This window comes from Ornithodoros turicata, chromosome 10, assembly GCF_037126465.1.
Source record: "Ornithodoros turicata isolate Travis chromosome 10, ASM3712646v1, whole genome shotgun sequence".
In the NCBI taxonomy this organism is placed as follows: Eukaryota; Metazoa; Arthropoda; class Arachnida; order Ixodida; family Argasidae; genus Ornithodoros; species Ornithodoros turicata.
This window is the reverse complement of record NC_088210.1, coordinates 22,770,427-22,791,108: the sequence shown is the minus strand read 5'-3', so window position 1 is coordinate 22,791,108 and position 20,682 is coordinate 22,770,427. Positions and strand designations below refer to the sequence as shown.

General features: G+C 43.8%; 1 protein-coding gene and 1 long non-coding RNA gene across 3 annotated transcripts in view; one reads left to right on the top strand and one right to left on the bottom strand.

Moving 5' to 3' along the window:
- Positions 1-20,682, bottom strand: part of LOC135371073 (zinc finger protein castor homolog 1-like) — a 278,514-nt gene that overhangs the window by 105,063 nt on the left and 152,769 nt on the right. For both annotated transcript variants that reach the window (XM_064605057.1, XM_064605059.1), the window contains one exon: positions 11,530-11,589. The gene's annotated coding sequence lies outside the window, so the exon portion shown is untranslated. The remainder of the gene's footprint in view (positions 1-11,529; positions 11,590-20,682) is intronic.
- Positions 1-20,682, top strand: part of LOC135371075 (uncharacterized) — a 198,797-nt gene that overhangs the window by 92,207 nt on the left and 85,908 nt on the right. The window lies entirely within an intron of this gene.

Below are 20,682 nucleotides of genomic sequence, written 5' to 3'. Positions count from 1 at the left end.
TTAGAGGCAACATTAAAGTCCGAGAGGTTCTCGACCTTGGCGAAAGAAGCGAAAAATCCGGATCGCTAACAACGGAGCAACTAACCCCGCGTATCGACCTTTTTCCTCGCCGGGGTCAGGAGAAGACGACCAGCTCTCTGGGGCCATTAGTGCCGTAAAAATACGGCATTGTTTCACTGAAACGTACATAAATACCAGAAAGCCGCAGGAGCAAGAAGAAGAAGCACAAGAAGAAGGTAGACTGGCGAAAAAGAAGAAACAGAAGAAGGAAATGGCTGCAAAGTGGTGTGGCGACGAAAATTGCGCGGAAAAGACAGCCGTTTCCTTTACGATTTTCGGAAGAAATAAGACGAGAAGAAAAATAAAAAAGGTCACGTGAAATAACACAGGGTGCAGGTAATCCAAATAATTGCGAGTAATAACCGAGAGCAATGCGAAAAAAAAAACGAAAAAAAAAAAACGCGCATTATAAAAGCAGGGACGGCCACAAAGGTATGGGACTCGCAAGCAGGTGGCGCGGGGCGCGATTTCAGAGACCATTTCTGAATTCCCGTAGGCGCTTCAAGAAGAGACGTTCTTTTTTTTTTCTCTCTCTCTCTCTCTCGCTATCTTTCGGTTTCCTTTTTGTCTTTTTTTTCTAACGACATTCCTGTTCCAGAGTCTCTTTTTCTCTCTCTTCGATAATTTCTTCCTCCGAATGCGCGGCGGTTCTGAAGTTATTATCCTCTCTATTGTTTTTCTTTGCTTTTTTTTTATCTTTCAGAGGCAAGGACGCCCCAAAAAAGATGGCTAAATCGTGGAAACGTGCCTCGAGGGGATCTCCCGTTCGCTTCTGGCTCTATTATATGTATAGTGTGTGTGTGTGTGTGTGTGTTTGTGTTAAAGTAACGCGATACATGCATTCAACGAGGCCCTCTGTTCGTGGCCCGATACATAAAAAGCAACGACCCCTCATCCTTGCCGATAAAAGAATGTCTATACAGAGGTTGCTCGAAAGGGGATCAATTTGAGCAGACGTATATATGCGAGTAATTCCGTACTGCAGGGATATTTTTTTCTCCATCTCTTTTAGCCGATTTTTGTTACCATTATCCTCTTCGTTTCTTTCGCAAAGAGAGCCATTTGCAGTGACGAAGGCGGTAATATAACCGTCATATGGCGGTTTATGTGTCATTTTCGGGATATAAGCAATGTTTACAGGGCATCATAAAGAAGGAATCGTTGATCCAAACAGCAACATCTATAATCCTTCCTAATATTATGCCCTTCTCGAGGAATATTTCCGCTTTATACGTGTCGTCGACATCGCCTTCGTCGTATGGTGCCTGAGTGCCCTCTTAAAAATGAACTTCACCGCATAGCATGCTCCTAGCCAACCATAATCTCGAATGCTATCGTTATCTGCTCTGATTTGGTGAAAACGGGAGGTGTACGTCTTTTTTTGTGACAATTATGAACAGCATAAGTGTCACAAAAAAGGCGTACACCTCCCGTTCTCAACAAATCGGGGCAGATAACGATATCATTCGTGATGATGGTTGTCTAGGAGCGTGCTATGCGGTGAAGTTCATTTCTAACAGTGTGTTGTTGTTGCCCATCCATAAGTTGATATCGCCATTTTGCAGTTATCTTTTCTTTCTTTCTTTCTTCTTTTTTTTTTTCGGGTGACACTACCCAAGCAGCAAAATGTACTGAAAGTCGAGTGCAATAGGGGTGGACGGGTAGGTGGAAGGCCTTGAACAGACTGATGAAACTAAAGAACATTGATAAGACACATACCGTCCACCCCTATTGCACTCGACTTTCGGTACATTGTGCTGCTTGGGTACAATCTGAGAACAGGACTCCACCGCCTAGCACGTTGTCTGCAAACCACTGCCACGAATAATAGGGTTATCGCTTCTGATTTCGAGAGAGAGAGAGAGGGGCGTACGCTTTTTTGTAGCAATTATCATATATCTAAATTGCTGCAAAAAGGCGTACGCCCCCCTCGCTCTTTGAATCAAAAGCGGTAAACTTATCATTCGTGGCAATGGTTGGCGGACAACGTGCTATGAGGTGAAGTTCTGTTCTGAGAGTGTAGAATGGGAAGAATAAAAGAAAGAAAGAAGTCGTAGGAAGGGAAGTATTCAGAGGAGGGAGTGGGAGGATAGACGCATTTTCTCAGCGCTATTTTTGCTTAGGTGCTCGAAAAACACGCCGGGCTCAATACATTTCTCTGCTTTTTTTCACGATTTTCGTTATACGAGACGCGAAATCTTGAACCAACGAAAAAAAAAAAAAAAAAGAAGATAGCTGGTTGAGAGATAACACACACACACACACACAAAAAGAAAAAGTTCGTTTCCACAAGACGCTTCCGGTAACGGGAGAATGACGCGCAGCAATTAAAAATAAACGAATAAAGCGAAACAGTGTTGCCTGTCGGTTCCATTCAAGTACGCGCATTAGCAAACGCCGCCACGAATCCCGCCCTGGAATTCTCCTGCAACGTTTATATATATATATACATATCGGGATGTATAGACACTAATATATGAAATCATTCCGCAGCATAAACGATAGGGGGACCGCCCAGCGAAAGCTAAGCATAAGGTAACTCCGTGTCATTCTTGGACGGTTCCGTGCGATACATTTCGTTAATTTCAGAGTTGCCAGGCTGTCTCTCTTCCTCTCTCTCTCTCTCCCAGTGTGATTTTCTCAGTCATTTCCATTCCCCGCTTGCCCGTGGCGAGAGACAGAGGCAACGATTGCGTACAAAACGCGGTGTGGGCACGTCCATTATTTCTGAAGGGTGGGGGTGGAGACTTCGATATCGTTTATCAACTGCGTCGGAGAGGGGCCTCTAGTGGACGCACATGGAGTCCGAAACTATAGCTTCGATTGAAGAATATGGCAGTTGATGAAAATGCAACAGGAGGTGGGATTCGACCCTGCCCCCTTCGTTAGGATATACAGGGACATACGCGCCCATCACTCAATCAGAGCTGTCAAGTAATTAAGTAACAAGTAACGATGTTACTGTAGTTAATTACTTTCATTACTTCCAGAGCAATTGGCTACTGTACCCAAGTACACTCTTAAAAATGAACTTCACCGCATAGCACACTCCTAGCGAACCATAATCTCGAATGATATCGTTATCTGCCCTGATTTGTAGAAAACGGGAGGCGTACGCCTTTTTGGTGACAATTATGAACAGCATAAGTGTCACAAAAAAGGCGAACGGCTCCCGTTTTCAACAAATCAGGGCAGATTACGGTATCATTCGAGATGATGGTTGGCTAGGAGCGTGCTATGCGGTGAAGTTAATTTTTAAGAGTGTATATTCGGAGATAATTAACTGTAATTACATTTTGTCTGTGAGTGCTCGAATGGTACTTACTTTCTGCTGTGGTTTAAATGATTCTGTCGTGAATTTCTCTCTCTGGGATATCGTCTGTTTGTAAAGGCCGAGTCCTTTCTACCGGGATCAGGTTTTCCATTTTTCGAATGGTTACCGGCCTGGCGAATGTTTTAGCATTCATTTAAAACATAATATACTATAAACATAATAAAGAAGCACAATGGTGTAGACTTGGGCAAGTTGGTGAAGATCCATGAAACAGAAAACGTCGCAGAGACGAGAGACAAAGTATAGATGACACAACCCAAGCGTCGACTCACAAGAAAGGACGTAAAAGCAAAGCAGAAACATTACCACATGCGCAGCCCCGCCACCAACGCGATAATTCCTTTTCCCTCTATAATGTTCTTTCTCTTGTCCCTTGCGCAGATACCTTTTGTCGCCAGTACGAAGTCTGCCCAAGGCGCGCACTAGCCCTGTCCCCCCCCCCCCCCCCACCTATCGCTCGATTATCGAATGGTAAGTCTTCTATATACCATCGTGAAAGCCTTCTCTTTTCTAAATACCTATAAATGCAATGAGAGTCAGAAAATCATCCTATAGGTTAGGTTAGGTTGGGTTAGGTTAGGTTAGGCTAGGCTAGGCTAGGCTTAGGCTACATCGTATAGGTTCTGCGAACACGCATGCACGCGCAGTGGAAAATACAACACCCGAGAGTAATTCCGTCGAAGACACGCAACAACGGAAGAATCCCGTGTAGGTAGGAGAGCAAAGGACCCGGAACAAAAATCTTTTTCCTCACGCATTGTGTCAAGACGACAGAAGCAACGACTCAGTCGCCATCTCTGGTGGTTGATGGGGCTGATCACGCGAACGATCCCCCAAAAGTCTCGCGTAATTGCTAAAAGATTTCGTTGTCTGACAAAAAGAGAAGTTGGCTAAGCGTAACCTTTTTTTTTGCTCGAGATGCGAGACACCGCTGACCTGCGTTGTTACCTTCGCCGTCTGGCAGGCAAATATGCACCTTAAGGCACCGACGCACCCCACGAGAAGAGGAGATAGCCGGATGATATCCGGCAATGGCAGAGCCAAATAAGAGCGGCATAATGGGCCGAGCCAAAGTATAATGGAGGAAATTTGGAGATCCAGCCAGGGCAGGCACAATCGGAAGAAGAATTGGCGTCGTGGCAGAAACAACAGGTCGTGCAACCATTACAAGGCACGAACGGAATGAAAACCCGCATGGCTCCGCAATCATGCGCGCGGCCTGTAGAATATAATGGCCAAACTAATATCCTGCTCGGCAGGCGCGCCAAGCAAAAACGGCTGCCGAAATTGGAGCGAAATTGAATTAGAAACCCATCCTGTACCACACCTGGAAATAGAAATATACATATATTGAACGTCCTGCATTGTTTCCTCGACGGTGTCAAGGAACTTTCTTTGCACGGTGAGAAGAGCGCGCCAGCGGAGAATGTCAAATATTGTGATGACCATCGTTTGTATGGAAGAACAATACATTTTGGGGCATGGGACATCCGTGCCAGGCATCTATATAGCGAGTGCTGGGAGTTAGCGCCGTTTCTTTAAACAACAACCGGTTCCCACTCCGATATATCGATAACCATCTGATGGATTAGAAGCAAACGAGCAAAGCCAGTGAAGCCATAATTATGGCCCTTATTTATGGCACGCTTTGGAAATTAATTGAAACACGACTTGTTCGGCATAATGCAGTCGTAATAAAATCAGAAGCCAAACAAAGGATGCACGATTTTTTCGAACTATACATAATATATAATGCGCGAACGCCCATTATGACCGGCACCCTAAACAGGCGAAATAGCGATGAATATACGCGTGAGGGGGGAGAGACTTTCGTGTAAAGCGGATTTTTCGAAACGTTCGAAAGCACCTATAAACTCTCGTCGCTTCGGGCGGTTCCGCAATGCTGGTTAAATATTTATGGATGGGCAGCCGCGTAAGGCGCCTACTCGTTTTACCGACATCGTTTTAGATATACCGACATGCACAAGAAGAAGAAGAAGAAGAAAATGAAATTTTTATCCTGTCTTTGATCGTAGAGCGAGATGTGATCTGGTCCTGGAGACCGCTGCGCTGAAAAAAAATGTTAATATATTCCTGTAAAAATGCGTTATATAATATGACCACGTATATACATTAAAAGCACGGATCAGGGCCCTATACTTTAGTATAGAAGGGAAGAACAAAAACAAAACAGGACGCAGGGAGTGTTATCAAAGAACGATGGATGATGACGCGACTTGAATAAGTAAGACGTAATTATAAGGTGTAAGGCACCACTGTGTATAAACCTGATTCGCTGCTCAAAGTATACTATAGCATATACCCCAATACACTCACCGGTTCAATATCGTAACGTATCCTATACACGAAGCAACATACTGAGCCGGAGCCCGCATAAAAGAATAGAAGGCTCTTTTTGCTTATTTATTTGCATTTATTTAATTTCTTTTTAGTCAGAGTATACGCCCATGAACAAAATAGGAGTAATTTTAGGCCGATGGACTATAGAGAGAGAGAGAGAGAAATACATGATGACGACTATAGATGCATTCTACAACAAGTATATATACGAAGTTCGTGAACTATTTTTCGTGCTGGGAGTAACTTTCAAAGGCTAGGGTTATAAAATGGCAGTGATTGCAAGCTAGGTGACTAGAGAGCTGTAATTATACCCCACAACTTATACTCCTATTTTTCTCTCAGAGTGCTGATATTGTACGTGTGATGACCTCAGTTCATCGAGTTCGTCGGGAGTCATCATGCAAACGAACACCGCTCGGATCCCTGAATGCAGAAAATGAAGAGATCCGCTAGCTAAAGTCGCTCGTGATTTTGCTTACAAAAATGGCGACCAAAAAAATACTGCGCCACGTGCCACAGCGACGCCGCAGGTGCCAACGAGATTCCAGAGACACGTCTCCACTGCCGTGACACCGCCTGCTTTTTTCTGCGCACCTTTCGAAGATTATGCTGCGACACGAAGAGGAAGACACGCGATGTCAAAAATCAGGCGCCGGTTCATCCTTTTCTCGGTGTCGCTGCAGAGGACAACGGGAGCATCTGTTCTTTCAATTCCAGGCACGCCGTGCGAAGAGATGAGAATTAAGCGCAAACAAGCTGTGTCCCTTCAAAATGAAAAGATGGCGCCGTGGTTTGACGCCCACGCGGGGATAAACAAAAACAGGTCTGCTTTTTAGCGGAACTTGCCGCCATGTCTTGGCAAGGGTCCCTGTCACAATATCTCGCCCCGGTTCTTTCTCTTGGATGTGGGCAGCAGCGTTTTCTTTCCTGTAAGGTTTTTTTTTTTTTTTTTTTGGTTTGCAAATAATTCCCGCAAGCGAGGGATCAGCTTTGAATATGTTTAAGGGGGCGCTGAAGTGGAAAACTTTCTTGCGTTGCGTCGTTCGTCGTCACATTATGAGCGTAAGAAAGTCAAGTCAGTTGGTGAAACCAAGTCAGTACAAAGTTGAAATTGCGGCAGCTTGATAACTCAATTTAAAATCGATAAAACCCCAGTGATGGGTACAAAAGGGGACAAAGGACGTTACAATAAAGACAAACAACGACTGCACTGAACTGCCATCCAAAGGTTTATTCCATCAAACCAGGACCTTTTATACTATACTCTCCTATATATATATATATATATATATATGCATATAACACATAATCAATCAATCAATATATAAGGTGGTTGGTTTGATGGAATAAACCTTTGGTTGACAGTTCAGTGCAGTAGTTGTTTGTCTTTACTTGTACGGTCCTTTGTCCCTTTTTTACCCAGCATTGGGGTTTTATCGATTTTTTAAAAGTCAGTACACTTGTTGTATAACAGCGGCGTCAGCAGGAGAGCCGGTATGAGCAAGTGGCGTGCACGCTTTTCAGGAAGGAGGGAAGTTTCTCTCTCTTTCTTTTGCGTGTAGGAGGCCCAGAAAAGTTTGTGGAAGCGCTCCCTGCAACCGAGCCCGAGGATTAAGTTAATAGAGAGTTTTTAGTACATCGTACGCTATCGTCTTTGCATACGTAACGGGTAGCGTTTTCTCTTTGCCCACGAACGACTTGATTTACGGCGAGACTAATCGATCACAAATCCAATGGTGGTAGCCAAGGTCGTGCTGCAAGGTAGCCAAGGTGGTGGGTTCGAATCCTACCATCGGTTGGGCTGTCTGAGGTTTTTCCTCCGTTTTCCCGAAAATTTTCCAGACGAATGTCGGCAACAGTTCCCCCTGGAGTCGGCCCAGGACGCATACTAACCCCCCCTCTGCTCCGATTCCTTCCTGCTGTCCACTCTCCATCTGTCCACATCTGTACGCCGCTCATAGCCACAGTTGCTTCGCGGTGCTAACACGGAACAAAAAAAATAAAAATCGAATGCACCTTTCCGTTTCCACACACGGCACTGTTTCATCAATGAAGCGAAGAAATGATGGACGCCAAGGATGTCAGAAATAAAGTATCGGGCGCAGTGATTAGGAGTTGGGGGCACAGACACGTGCAGCACCTGCAAAGAGCAGTGTTGTTGTTGTTTCCGTGACCGCCTCCAATTGGCGACGATCGAATGACGCGGCAACTTTCTCTCGGAAATCGAAAGTAACGCTCGCTTGTCGCAGCAGGCACGTTGGATGCGGACGTGCCTGGTGAACGATATGAGCCTTCCGTCTTATCTGGATGTCGCGTGGCGAGATGTCTCCTCTATGTCGCCTCCGAGCTCTGATAGATCTCAGCACGTTTCGCGACCACGTATACGGAATGTTGGGCATCGACGGTTGTATAGTATTTGTCACGGGCCTTCTAGGCTCATTCATGGGTGGATGCGCTTAAACGAAAAAAGAAGTAGCATAACCTATTTCCGTGTTGTCACCGTGAAGCGACCGTGGCTATAGGAGATGGAGAGACGTGGGGAAAGGATAGAATGAACGACAGAGAGAGAGAGAGAGGGTTGTGAGATTCCAACCTGGCTCAGACTCAGTTATCCAGAAAAAAAAAAAAAAAAAAAAACGTGCGCGTGCTGTACCAACTCTGCCATGTCATTGCGTCTGTATTTTTTTTTCTTTTTTGACACCCAACACAGGTCGAAGAAAAAATAAGGTCCAAGGTGAATATACGAGCGAGCGCATACCGAGTAAACATTTTTACTCCTTTCAGTGTGTAAACGGGACGTTTTTTTTTGCAATAAATAAACGCCTTTGTTCTTGTTCCGCTGGCTCAACTGATATGTGTAATAGCAGTGCTTAAAAAAGATGTTTACAAGACACCTATCTGAGATAGTGTCTTAAATGGAATGCACCCTCATGAAGTGGTGTAGGATAGGCCCTTTGAAGTCGTGCTTTCTGTAGAATAACGAAGATCCAAAAAGGGCTGCCAGCTACACTTTTGTAGAATATACTATTTAGAAGGGTGTCTAACAAAACGCCACCGTGAAATTTACAGCACAGAGGTGTGCTCCATGGGATAAGACATTTACACCCGAAAAGTGAAAAGAACTTTACCGTATGCAACACGACAGGACGTATTTCATTAACGTTTCCGCTCCGTTTACCGCAAAGAACGGTAATACCCCAGAATCCACGTGCACATCACGAATCAGTTCACGACTATAACAACCAACCTTACACAGGGAAAAGCAAATTAGGATTTGTTCAGATCCGTGATGGGATGGATACATCCTTCTAGGCGTCTCTGTGCATGATCATGGGATAATTGTAATTAGTGGACTTCTAGTGAACATGTGAATAGTGAATGTCCAACTTGTGAATAGCGAATTTGCGTGTAGAGCACTTCAGAAGTGGTGAAGTAGTACTTTCATTTTTTTGCACAAACTCACCAGGTGTGCTCTAAACGAAATCAAATATTAGGTATTCCTACGCCGTTAATGTATCTACTTCGAACAGCGTGAAGTCTGTGAGGTTTTCTTTCTTTCTTTTTTTTTCCACGCTGTATACAGGCAAGGGATGTAGCGATAGCCTATACACAGAATACAAAATGTCCTCAGAATAGAAAAAAAAAAAAAAATAAGACCACTAAACAGCGAGTTTGCCCGGTGAAATATGTGGCGCTAAAGCCAGTAAGGGTCGTCAATATTTGCTGGAGTCAATGAATCTGCATGCATGGCGCGCATATACGGAGCGTCTCTTCGATCATTTTCGGGTAATGCCAGCGAGGCCTCTAGAGGAATAAAAACTACAGGGTATAGGTTGTATGGCTTGCATTCACGCTATCGAAACAGCAGGCATGCTTATAGGCTGCAGGCACGTTCTCCAGGGCGTGCCATCCACGGAAATGACACCGGCATGAAAAAAAAGAAAAAAAAAAGAAGAAGAAGTAAGAAAAGTAAAAGCAATAATAATAATATTGAAAGTAACATATACGCTCGTACATTGATAAATAAGCTGACTACGCGGGGCTGAAATGGATTGCAAAAAAAGAAATCTATTATGCGTGTTGGAAGCATTATAAAAACGTGAAGGAAAGTAGAGGAAAGGAGCGATAACATCTATCATTCTTAAAAAAAAAAAAAAAAGCAATGATAACCGTCCGAGGACATTGTTTTCGATATGCGTACATGTGCGTCACGTAGCGGTGATTTGTACCATGAACGTGTTGAGTGATTCGGCAGAATTGAAAGAAGCCTTATATGCTGGCCCAGTGTTGTCACTTGTCAGGAACTTTGTCATGCAGCCCATTTTACTGAGTGCGTACAAAGATTTACATTAATTAAACGAAAAGAAGAAAGAAGATCAGTAAAGTTAATGCAGGCTATTGAGGGTATATGGCATCGTAAATAATTGCCACATTGTAAACTTTGGCGTTTTTGTGTGTGTGTGTGTGTGTTTGTTTTTGCAGTGCCAGACTTACGCGTCCCTCACGTGCACTTTCTGTGAGCCTCATGGCCGGGCCGCGATGTAGTTTCCAAATAAAATGTTAATCATAATAGCGGCACAACTATTAACTATCTGCTTTCCGAGCCATAAATTATTGCACAGTTACAGAATTGGTCGGATACTGAATTCAATTTCTCCATACTTTTTAAAATTATGAACTTATTAAAATTATCTTATCTTATTGTACGCGCGATCTCCTCCAAGGTCAAGTGGTGAACTCTTAAAAATGAACTACACCGCATAGCACACTCCTAGCCAATCATCATCTCGAATGATGTCGTTATCTGCCCTGATTTGTTGAAAATGAGAGGCGTACGCCTTTTTTGTGACACTTACGCTGTTCATAATCGTCACAGAAAAGGAGTATGCCTCCCGTTTTCAACAAATCAGGGCAGATAACGATATCATTCGAGGTGATGGTTGGCCAGGAGCGCGCTATGCAGTGAAGTTCATTTTTAAGAGAGTGTAGGGTTGCCACCTGTCCGGATTTCACCTGAACAGTTCGGAAATTCAAGTTCGGTGTCCGGGTGAACGTGTAATCCGGACATAAAATGTTCCGGAATTGGCCAAGTCGTAGTACACACAGATACGTCGTAGTAAAAACCTTACGTTCTTCGAGTTTTTCGTTTGCGTCATCGTCACCAAAGATTGAGCGATAGCTAAGATGTATAGGGCGGCGTAGCAGTAACAGCTCCCCATAGAACGCATATAGTTCGAGATAGTTCACGGAGCACTGGGCACAATGCAAATGAAATTGACAGGACGAATAGAAATGCAACGTTATGTATTCCAGCCGGCCAATCAGGGGCCTTCCTGCTTGTCTCTCCTTCCAGCGTGACCGGGCTGCCATCGAAGTCTACTGGTTTTCCGCATGATGGCCAGTCATTTGTAGTCTGAGATATCTAAAGCAACGTTTGGTTTAAAAAATAAAAATAAAACGTTTCATATGTCGTATTGAGTCAAAGGTCTATGTACTATGTATACAAAGCCCACTACGTTGCGCTTGCAACCCCCCGGTGATCGGTATCAACAGACGGAAAAGGCGGCAACCATAAGTGGCCCCCACACAAATAAACAGTGACCCCATCTCAGTTCATACGGTGAAAAGGCGTGTCGCTAAATAACAACCGAGGTAAATTTACATTTACATTACGTTACATTACAATTTACATTTACCTTGGAACAACTAATCGAAGCATCAGGCATCGATTTTCAAGCGATGAAAGCAAAAAAAAAAAAAAAAAAAAAACGTACCCATTCAGCGTAATCAATGTTGCACGACGGTGGCTACCCTTGAAGCGGAGTTCCGCGGACCTGAAATTATAAAAGTGGAGTTAATTTGCAGGTCTATAAAACAAGGCAGTTTGGAAGACACGCCGTCGCTAGGCTAAATTATTTCTCACGTAACGCAGCTTTGCAATATCTACACTATAGCTACCTGGTGCATATGTGATTGATTGATTGATTGATTTTAAAAGAAAAAAATGGAGATGCTAGTCTCGAGTCTGGTGCATGTGTCTTTCCCGTCAACCGTAAGGGTTCTGGTGTAATCTGCTACACATTCGTAGAACTACAATCTCCAATTCTCCATATTATTTTTCTTTGCAACTCAAGTCTCGTTCCAAATGCGCGCCCTTCCATGTTTTCTTTCGTCACTGCGAACATAAATTCGGGGAAAGATTTAAAAAGAAAGAAAACACTTTACAGGTGGAACGAAACGAAAAGAAAAAAGCGCCAACGTCCGCCAAAATGACAGATCGTCGATTTCTATGAAATTACGGCAAACTATTAAAGGGGGGGGGGGGAAGAGAGTTTCGGAACGGGTAGTCTTTTCCGGCCCTGCTTAGTAACCTCTTGCAGCACCGCCCAGCGTTGCCAGACGATACTGACCCCCCAACAACCTGTCTTTTTCTTTGTTTGTTTCTTATTGCACGGGCTACTACTACTACTTTTTTTCTTCTGTTTTCTTGCACGCAGCGTGAAGGCTCCCGTGTTTTATTTTGCGTAGGAAATGGGGGAACTGCCCGTAAAATAACGACCGGGTCGATTAATTTTGTGGAAGCATTACCTTGCCTGGAACGCCTAGTAAGTGCATTAATTCCGGACTGATCGGGGATACGGGCGGAATTCGAGTGGCCGCGAGTGGAGGAGAAGGTCACCCCGGCGGGTGCGGTGGCCACTAAGTTTCCGCATAAATAAATGATAGGTTGGTGGTTGTAGGTGGAATGCATACGTCGAGTGCGTCATGAAATGATGCTAAGCTGTGCAGTGTAGTCATACGTACATAGTTACAGCCATGCAATCATATATGCATCCTGTGCATCGTAATGTGTATAGTGTATCAGTGTGCTAGTGTAAGTCGTTGAATAAATTTTCTCAAACAGCTACCGAGTGACGTGGTACAGGCGAGATTCCCTGTGCTGTCGTTGCATACACAGCTAATACTATTAGAGGGACACTGGAGTGCCATAATGTGTGCTCGTAGAATGAAATATACCGTTACCTTAACACCAACACAAAAAGAACAAGATTCAATCGTTCCGAAGTTCGTCATTTATGAAGGAAAGAAACCACAGTGTTCGCTAACCCCCTCCCTCTCCTTCTCAAGAAGCGCGAGAATGCGGGCAGGCCTCCAATTGGTCCCCTCGGACGATGTGTTCAATGACAGCCGGGAGATCGTTTTGGTGAGACCAGTCTGAGACCTCTCCGCATTGTCGCGCTGCTTGAGAAGGACAGGACGTCGCGTGACGTCAGCAGACTCTGCGTGGCTCTCATTGGCCATTGAGAAATTTGTCCGCTACTGCTATGACGCTTCAGCCGCGCCGGGATGCGTCACGAGTCACCTGATAGGCTCTCCCATCGGGACTGCGAACGTCACGAAGTGACATATAATTCCCTTATTCACTTACGAGCTCTTTGAAGGAGCGGAGGGTTTCTAGAGGCCTCTTTCTCACGCGCGCTACAGATCAGCTACGAAAAATTTATGGATGATCATTTCAACTCCTCCTTTAAGTCCTCCTCAACTTATCGCCGGCGAAATAAGCTAAAGGCAATTTTCCGGTTTTGAACTGCTGATGCATAATCAGAATGGGTAAGAGCGTATGTTTTCTCCCTATATCAAAATAATTTCTTCAGTTATCTTTAAAGCTTGTCTTGTCTGGATCACATTTCCTTTTTTCTGTAAGCTTAAGAAATCGGATTGCCGGGTACACTGCCACTAATAAGCAAAACATAATGATACAATAAGCAAAAAGTAACCCACATTAGAACCATTATGTATCCTCCGGTGAATTTTGTCATGTCGGCAAGTGCAGACGGCGCCACCCACGCTACCTGGAATGCGCTCACACTCACATATATTACGCACGGATATACCACAACTGCGCAGAGACGCAAACAGCGTCTGCACGAAGCCTCTCTCGCATCCTTCCTGTCCAGACCGCCCATATTTAAATTAATCTCACGTTTTTTCGAACTAGAGACGGAATCCTCGGACATCAACGCGAGCCGAAAGAAAGAAAGAAAAAAAAGAAAAAGAAAAAGAAGAAGACGATTCAAAGCTAGACTGAAACAAGCCCCGATTTCATTACAGCATTCCATCTCTATTCATCTTATGGTTGAGACGTGGCGAGGCATCTCTCATTATTCCTACATTCGTTTCTTCTTCGAAACATTCTCATGGGAGGCGTCCTCCTCCTCCCCCTCCTCCTCTTCGTTGTTCACGGCAGAAAAAAAAAAAAAGAACCCTTACAGGCATACTCCTATTTAGAACGCATGCACGTAGGTATATATAAACCACTCCTCCTATACAAATTACGCTGCCTTTGCATCTCGCACACGAACCCGGACAAAACTTCAATTCCCTACGCACTCCCCCTTTTTATTTCGTGTACAGGATATATATATATATATATCGAAGAAAAAATAAATAAGAGAAAAATTAATGAAAACGAACAAAGACAAAAGGAACACACCTCGCCCCGAAAAAAACTTGCCGGTTTTGTTTTCTCATTATTTTGTTTTTCTCTTCGAACCGGCAACGGAATAATTCCGAATAGGCTCAACACGTTTGCGTTCTCGCGGCGTGCAGTTTATTATTGTAATTTGTCTCTCGCGCGGCGAGTTTTTTTATGATTGCGCTCTGAAAAAGCTGTTTTATGTTTTATTTATGTTAGTGACATAGCCAACGCTGTTTAATGGGGCGAACGGAAGGGATGGGATTGGTTCTGACGTGGCACCGTGGTTTATTTACTTGTTTATTCAATGCGTTTTTTCCCCCTCTTTATACAACAGACGCGTAAAGCACGCGAGACGGCGCATGCGCAGTAGTGGGTACCGCGCTCTCGGCCGGCCAATCCACGCCTGTAACCTCGATTAATGGCCGCTTTGAAGCGAGGCATGCTGGGAAGAAGAATGGCGTACGATTATGTTGCTAATAGGCCCGCCACGAAGGGAGTGTTGTGCGATTTGTTCATAATGTATCTCCAATCGGGAAGCGGTAAAAAGAAAAAAAAAAGAAAAGAGCAAGGAGGCAGTAAAGGCCTTGCTCCGATAACGTCGGGAATCGGATCTGAAGGCAATACGTCAAATACAAGCTTCTACCAAGCGAGAAGTCGAAACTTTGAAGCTACCTGGTAATGGACTAAAAAGGGGAAAGGAAAATGCTCTCATGAACCTCCGTCCGTCGCAACTGTGATGGGTGTTATAGGCACAGGCACTCGAGAAAATGACGAGGTTGTGATAATTAATTGGCGACAATATTAATTGCAATCAATTACTCAAAAAATGAAAAGTATAACGAAGAAAGCGGCAGAAGCACACTGAATCTCGAAAACATGTATAGTGGTGTTTTTTTTTTCCTATGTGTTATTCGTATACTTTACGTCACTGCAAGAAAATAAGGAAATTAAACACATTTATGCTAGCGATCAACAAGCTGCACTGTCTCATAAATTGATTAATTTGTACACGACCCGCGCCAACTTTACTCGTCAGTCAACCAGGTAAGTATTATAGGGGAAGGGAAACTCATACGGTATGCGGGAAATGATCATTTCATTTTATTAGGTACTATACGGGTACTGATAACTTTTACATCGCATTGTGTGTACACACTACACATTCCCTGACAGCCGTCCTACATTTCTGGGTACTACTTAATATTTGGTGGGTTGGTTGGAATAAAAAGAAAAATATGAAGATGGTGGTTCCTACAAATCACAGGAGCCGGCTACTCCAAAACACTTGAAGTTAAAAAAAAGCGTGCCACGGGTGCGACAGCTGCTTTAACGACATTTCTTGTGGACATTGCAGCGCCTCTAACTCTTATTCAATATTTACTTTGTGTTGAACCCGGCGTTGTATACCTCGCGAGAAGGATGACCAGTGCGGAGGGGCTCGCGCAAGCTTACGTATACGCAAACCTGTGCCCGTTACTCCTAAAAAAGTAATTGATTACCGTTACCATTACTGTTCTAGCAAAAGTCATTGGCTACTGTTACAAATTACTTGACTCAAAATGTAATTGAGTAACGAGTATAAAAGTAACGCGTTACTCGGGCCGTTACTTTCAATTCATGCAAACATTTCCGCCCCAGTGTGCTTCGAAGAAAAAAAGAAAAAGAAAAAAGATTGGGACACCCGAAATAGCGCGAAAGACTCTCGCGTGAGAAGTAGCAATAATGTTTTTTCCGCTTACAATAGCGTAGAATCGCACAACAAAGATACGGGAAATTTGTCACACAGCATTGTTATTTTGAGTCAGACTACTTCAGAAGTAATTGGTTACTGAAAATTGTAATCGAATTACTTGCAAAATTACACTCTTAAAAATGAACTTCACCGCATAGCAAGCTCCTAGCCAAACATCATCTGTAAGGACATCGTTATCTGCCCTGATTTGTTGAAAACGAGAGGCGTACGGATTTTTTGTGACACTTATGCTGTTCATAATTGTCACAGAAAAGGCGTACGCCTCCCGTTTTCAACAATTCAGGGCAGATAACGATATCATTAACGATGATGGTTGGCTAGGAGCATGCTGTGCAGTGAAGTTCATTTTTAAGAGTATACTTGTTCAAAAATGTGATTGATTACTCGAAAACTTACTCAAATGTAATCGATTACAAGTAACGCAATTACTTGTAACGCGTTACGTGCAAGTCTGTAATACGTAACGTGTACATAAACTGGGATTGAATTGGATGATTGATTGAGCTATAGTGAGCTAGAAAGTCCACCATCTCTTCGAAAAAGCAACCGTCGAGATAGATGATTGTTCCGTTACACTCGGAAGTCGAAACGGAACTTCTTAAACCTGGGCCTTTCGGTGTGTGGGACGAATCCGAATCCGAATCCGAATCCGAATCTGAATCCAGAATTTTCCGAATCCGAATCCGAACCCGAACCCAAGGAAGGCTATGCGAACCCACGAATCTTACGAATCTCGAATCCTTTCTTAAAAAAGAATTGAAAAAGCCAGAAAAAAAAAAAAACACACTTCTTCTGAAAAGTGTTTTGAAACAGAATTTGACGTCTTTGTTTAATGAAAAACAAATTAAATAATAGTACACTTTCAGGAGAAAACATACCCGTATATACTCCTCTTAAATGTAATTTATTAACTGTTCGTCGACGACGGGGATTGAATAAACTCTCGAGTATGAATTCTTTCCATAAAACTAAGAAACAATCAAAAGGAAAAACCATGATACTTTTAAAGTTGTAATGTCGGATGGTGGTGGTGGTGGTAGTGTAACTGCTTGTCATATACTCTTAAAAATGAACTTCACCGCATAGCAAGCTCCTAGCCAAACATCATCTGTAAGGACATCGTTATCTGCCCTGATTTGTTTAAAACGGGAGGCGTACGCCTTTTTTGCGACACTTATGCTGTTCATAATTGTCACAAAAAAGGCGTATGCCTCCCGTTTTCAACAAATCAGGGTAGATAACGATATCATCTGAGATGATGGTTGGCTAGGTGCGTGCTATGCGGTAAAGTTCATTTTTAAGAGTGTAGTCGGCCTCGCAGGGCAGGCAACGTCACGACTAACGCAGGTCCGTGAAAATAGGAGAGTAGGCTCGGATTTGCAGTCAAGTTCAGGGTTTAAGCGATGAGCGATAGAACACCAGAAAATGAAAATGAAAATAAAAGGTACTGTGGGGATGCTTGACTAAGGTGTTGAAGAATACTCGGCGAAAGGGTCCCTTGTGATGCATCCTTAGAGATGCTGAGATTTTGGCGCGCCTGGCAGGTGTACGCCTTTTTGTGACATTTATGCAGTCATGTTAACTGTCACAAAAAGACGTACGCCCCGCACTTGCATCAAATCAGGAGTGGTAACGGTATCACTCTGCACTCTAAAAAGAGAGCTTCAGCGCATAGCACCCTCCTATATAGCAAACCGTCATCCCGAATGATAACGTTCTCTTTCCTGATTTGTTGGAAACGGGAGGCGTACGCCTTTTTTGTGACACTTGTGCGGAAATGTTAATTGTCACATAAAGGCGTACGTCCCTCGCTTCTCACAAATCAAGAGTGATAGAGGTATCACTTTGCACAATGGTTGGCCTTCAGAGTGTTATGTGGTGAAGCTTTGTTTTAAGAGTGTAGGATTCGCGGATTCGGGTGGCCCATCCCTAAAATATAGATAAGAGCTATCAATCAAACAAATCTTCAACCGCGTTTTTATATTTCACGGCGGGCATTCATCCACGAGAACAAAGAAAGAACAGGAAAGCTTGATAGGATAAGTTCATAAGTAAATAGAAAAAAAAAAGAAGCTTATTTGAGCTATACATAACCAGAAATCACTGTTCCGAGCTGCCATGCATCACGTCTATTCCTTCCTGCTCCCAACGCCTTTCTCAGCCCACATCTATCATCTAATCAAATCTATCCATCTAATCATATCAGTCTAAATCTAACGATCCTGCCCAAAGGTCCGGAACATGCGAAACTTGCAAATGGATACGTTCATAAAAGAAGACGTTCTCAAGCGCCGTTCGAGGCAGGCGCACAATAGCTCCATAAGAAGTAAAAATTAGCTGGAGAGGAGGAGAACCGAGATGACCGCATTAAAATTCGTTGAGCAGATCGGGATTCACGTTCGGAGATTAACCACACCGCTGGGCCACGAAAATACGGGAACAAGCACTAAAGGAAACGTTCTCCTATATGAGATTCGAATTCAATGAGGGTGCCCTCTCGTATAGATGCGCGCACTTGGAAGTACAGCGGAGGAGAGCGTTTTATCTAGCACGGCTCTCACGTCTGCCCTGAAGACGATGCACGACAACTGAGACCCGGAGCGTTAGAAAATCGTGAGGCCAGCCATCTTGGTGCTTCTCATTCGTTAATATACTCATATTACTCGGAGCATGTTCGGAACAAATAAGATCGGACTGGTATATTCAACTCTGCCACTCTATTTTAGTGTATTTATTTATTTCAGTTTTTTATTTTTTATTTATTTTTTGTTCGACTCTTGCAGCCGTGCGTGTGTTCCCAGTTATACAAAAAGAAGAAAGAAAAGTAGAAAAAAAAAATGATAGGTGAGGTCGACCACATGCCTGCGGGGGAAAGTGGTGTGCTGAAATCGCTTTGGGTGAGGGAAGGTGATAAATAATAAACTGGTACACGAATGTTTCGTGATTTCAGGCAGTGCATCCCGCTATTACAAGACTGTTTGATAGTACGTGGATAAGTGTTCCTAAGCACTGGTGAAGATCTTCATTAAGTTAGTTGTGGCGGCCGAGGCAACGGAGGTTGTGGAATATACGCGGTCAGTACAAAGGCCTAACGAATCGTGCAGTGCCGTGATGACGTATATACGTGCATGACTTGTACGAACCTTATATAATTGCGTGCACGACAGGAGGTCCTCTGTGAGCAAACCGAGAAAAATGTGGTTCCCGATGTCCTAATGTTTCCACCCGCAGAGATACACTAGAAACCGTAGAGCACTGCTCGAGCTGGTATGGCCATACTTCGCAACATCAAATCCGTTACACTATATATCAGTATGTGATATGAGAGCACGAGGTGATGGGTGCGCAATGACTCAAGTCCTTGGTATGACACAAAGTTACGTATACGTCGCGTGACATCCAGACCCAACAGTCACCGCATTAACCATACATGACCACAGGTAACGTCATGGTATAGGTAGCGAGCATTCGAGCAAGTTCGTAAGCTCTCGTTGTGCCGCAGACAAACGTTTCTACATGTATATTTGGGACCTAAATAATTTAGCATGCTTAGAAAGTAATGTATGCTTGAGCGAATGAAGACTTGTGAATATTTTTATTAGAATAGAAAGCATCTACCGTACAGGTCTTAAAGCAGGCGACGTATCATTCATCCTCGTTGTAGAGGAGCTGTAGAGGAGTTGTAGAGGAGCAGGAGGTCGATCTTCAGCTTGTCGTTATCGCAGAACTTCGGCCCGTGATTCGTCATGAGTTCTTGCGCGAGCACATCAAAGCGGCTTTGGAGCGCGCGAACTTTGAATATGACGATAATGATCGCTCTGTGAAAGTTCAGGGTTGTGGCAAATACAGAGATGATGATGATGATGATGATGTTGTTGATGATGATCTGGGATTGCTGTTCGCCACCAAGCTGATCCCCGCCACGTTTTCCGTCTGAATGATTGGTGAGATGATTATGATCAGATTACATATTCACGGGCTCTTCTTCAGTAAACACTCGTTACAACGATGTCGCGTATTTCGAAGTATCGCTTTATTCAAGGCCACACGCTGTAGCACGATTATTCGAAGCGTCCTGCCAACCGACTCCGCATAGTGCGATGGGCGAGTCGCAGGAAGCTCCTGCGGCAAATCCAGCTTACGCTATCTCTCTCTCTCTCTCCGTTTTCTAATAACTTCGGCCAATGTGCTCACCATCGAAGTTTGCTTCCTTGCCTGAATACTTTTTCGTTTGAGGAAATTTATTGAACGTCAACACCAGTAGACCATTGCGCTTTTTTTTTAGGCTTCCGTGGTGTTTCCGATGTACTGTCGCTGTTCTTGTGCACTCTAAGAAAAAAAAGGAGTAATTTTACTCCTTTTGGGGAGTAATTGCATTGCCACAAAAAATAGTCCCTTTCGGGAGTAAATGCACGGGAGTAAATGAATGTCACAGAGTGAAGACCGCATTTCACGCGCAGTTGTAAGAGTCCCAGGTACATAATTGGTGCGCATGCATGAAGCTACTTTGAAGCAAACCGTCAACCGTGATATATCGAGTGATATAAAATCTTGCGCCATACTAGGGCACAATTTGCGAAGAAAGATGCGCTAACTGTTTCTTACTCTGTGCGGCTGGAAAATTGCTACGTTGTGTGAGTTATACAGCCTTATGTCGTTCAAATTGACCAAGGGCACATATTTACGTAGACTTTT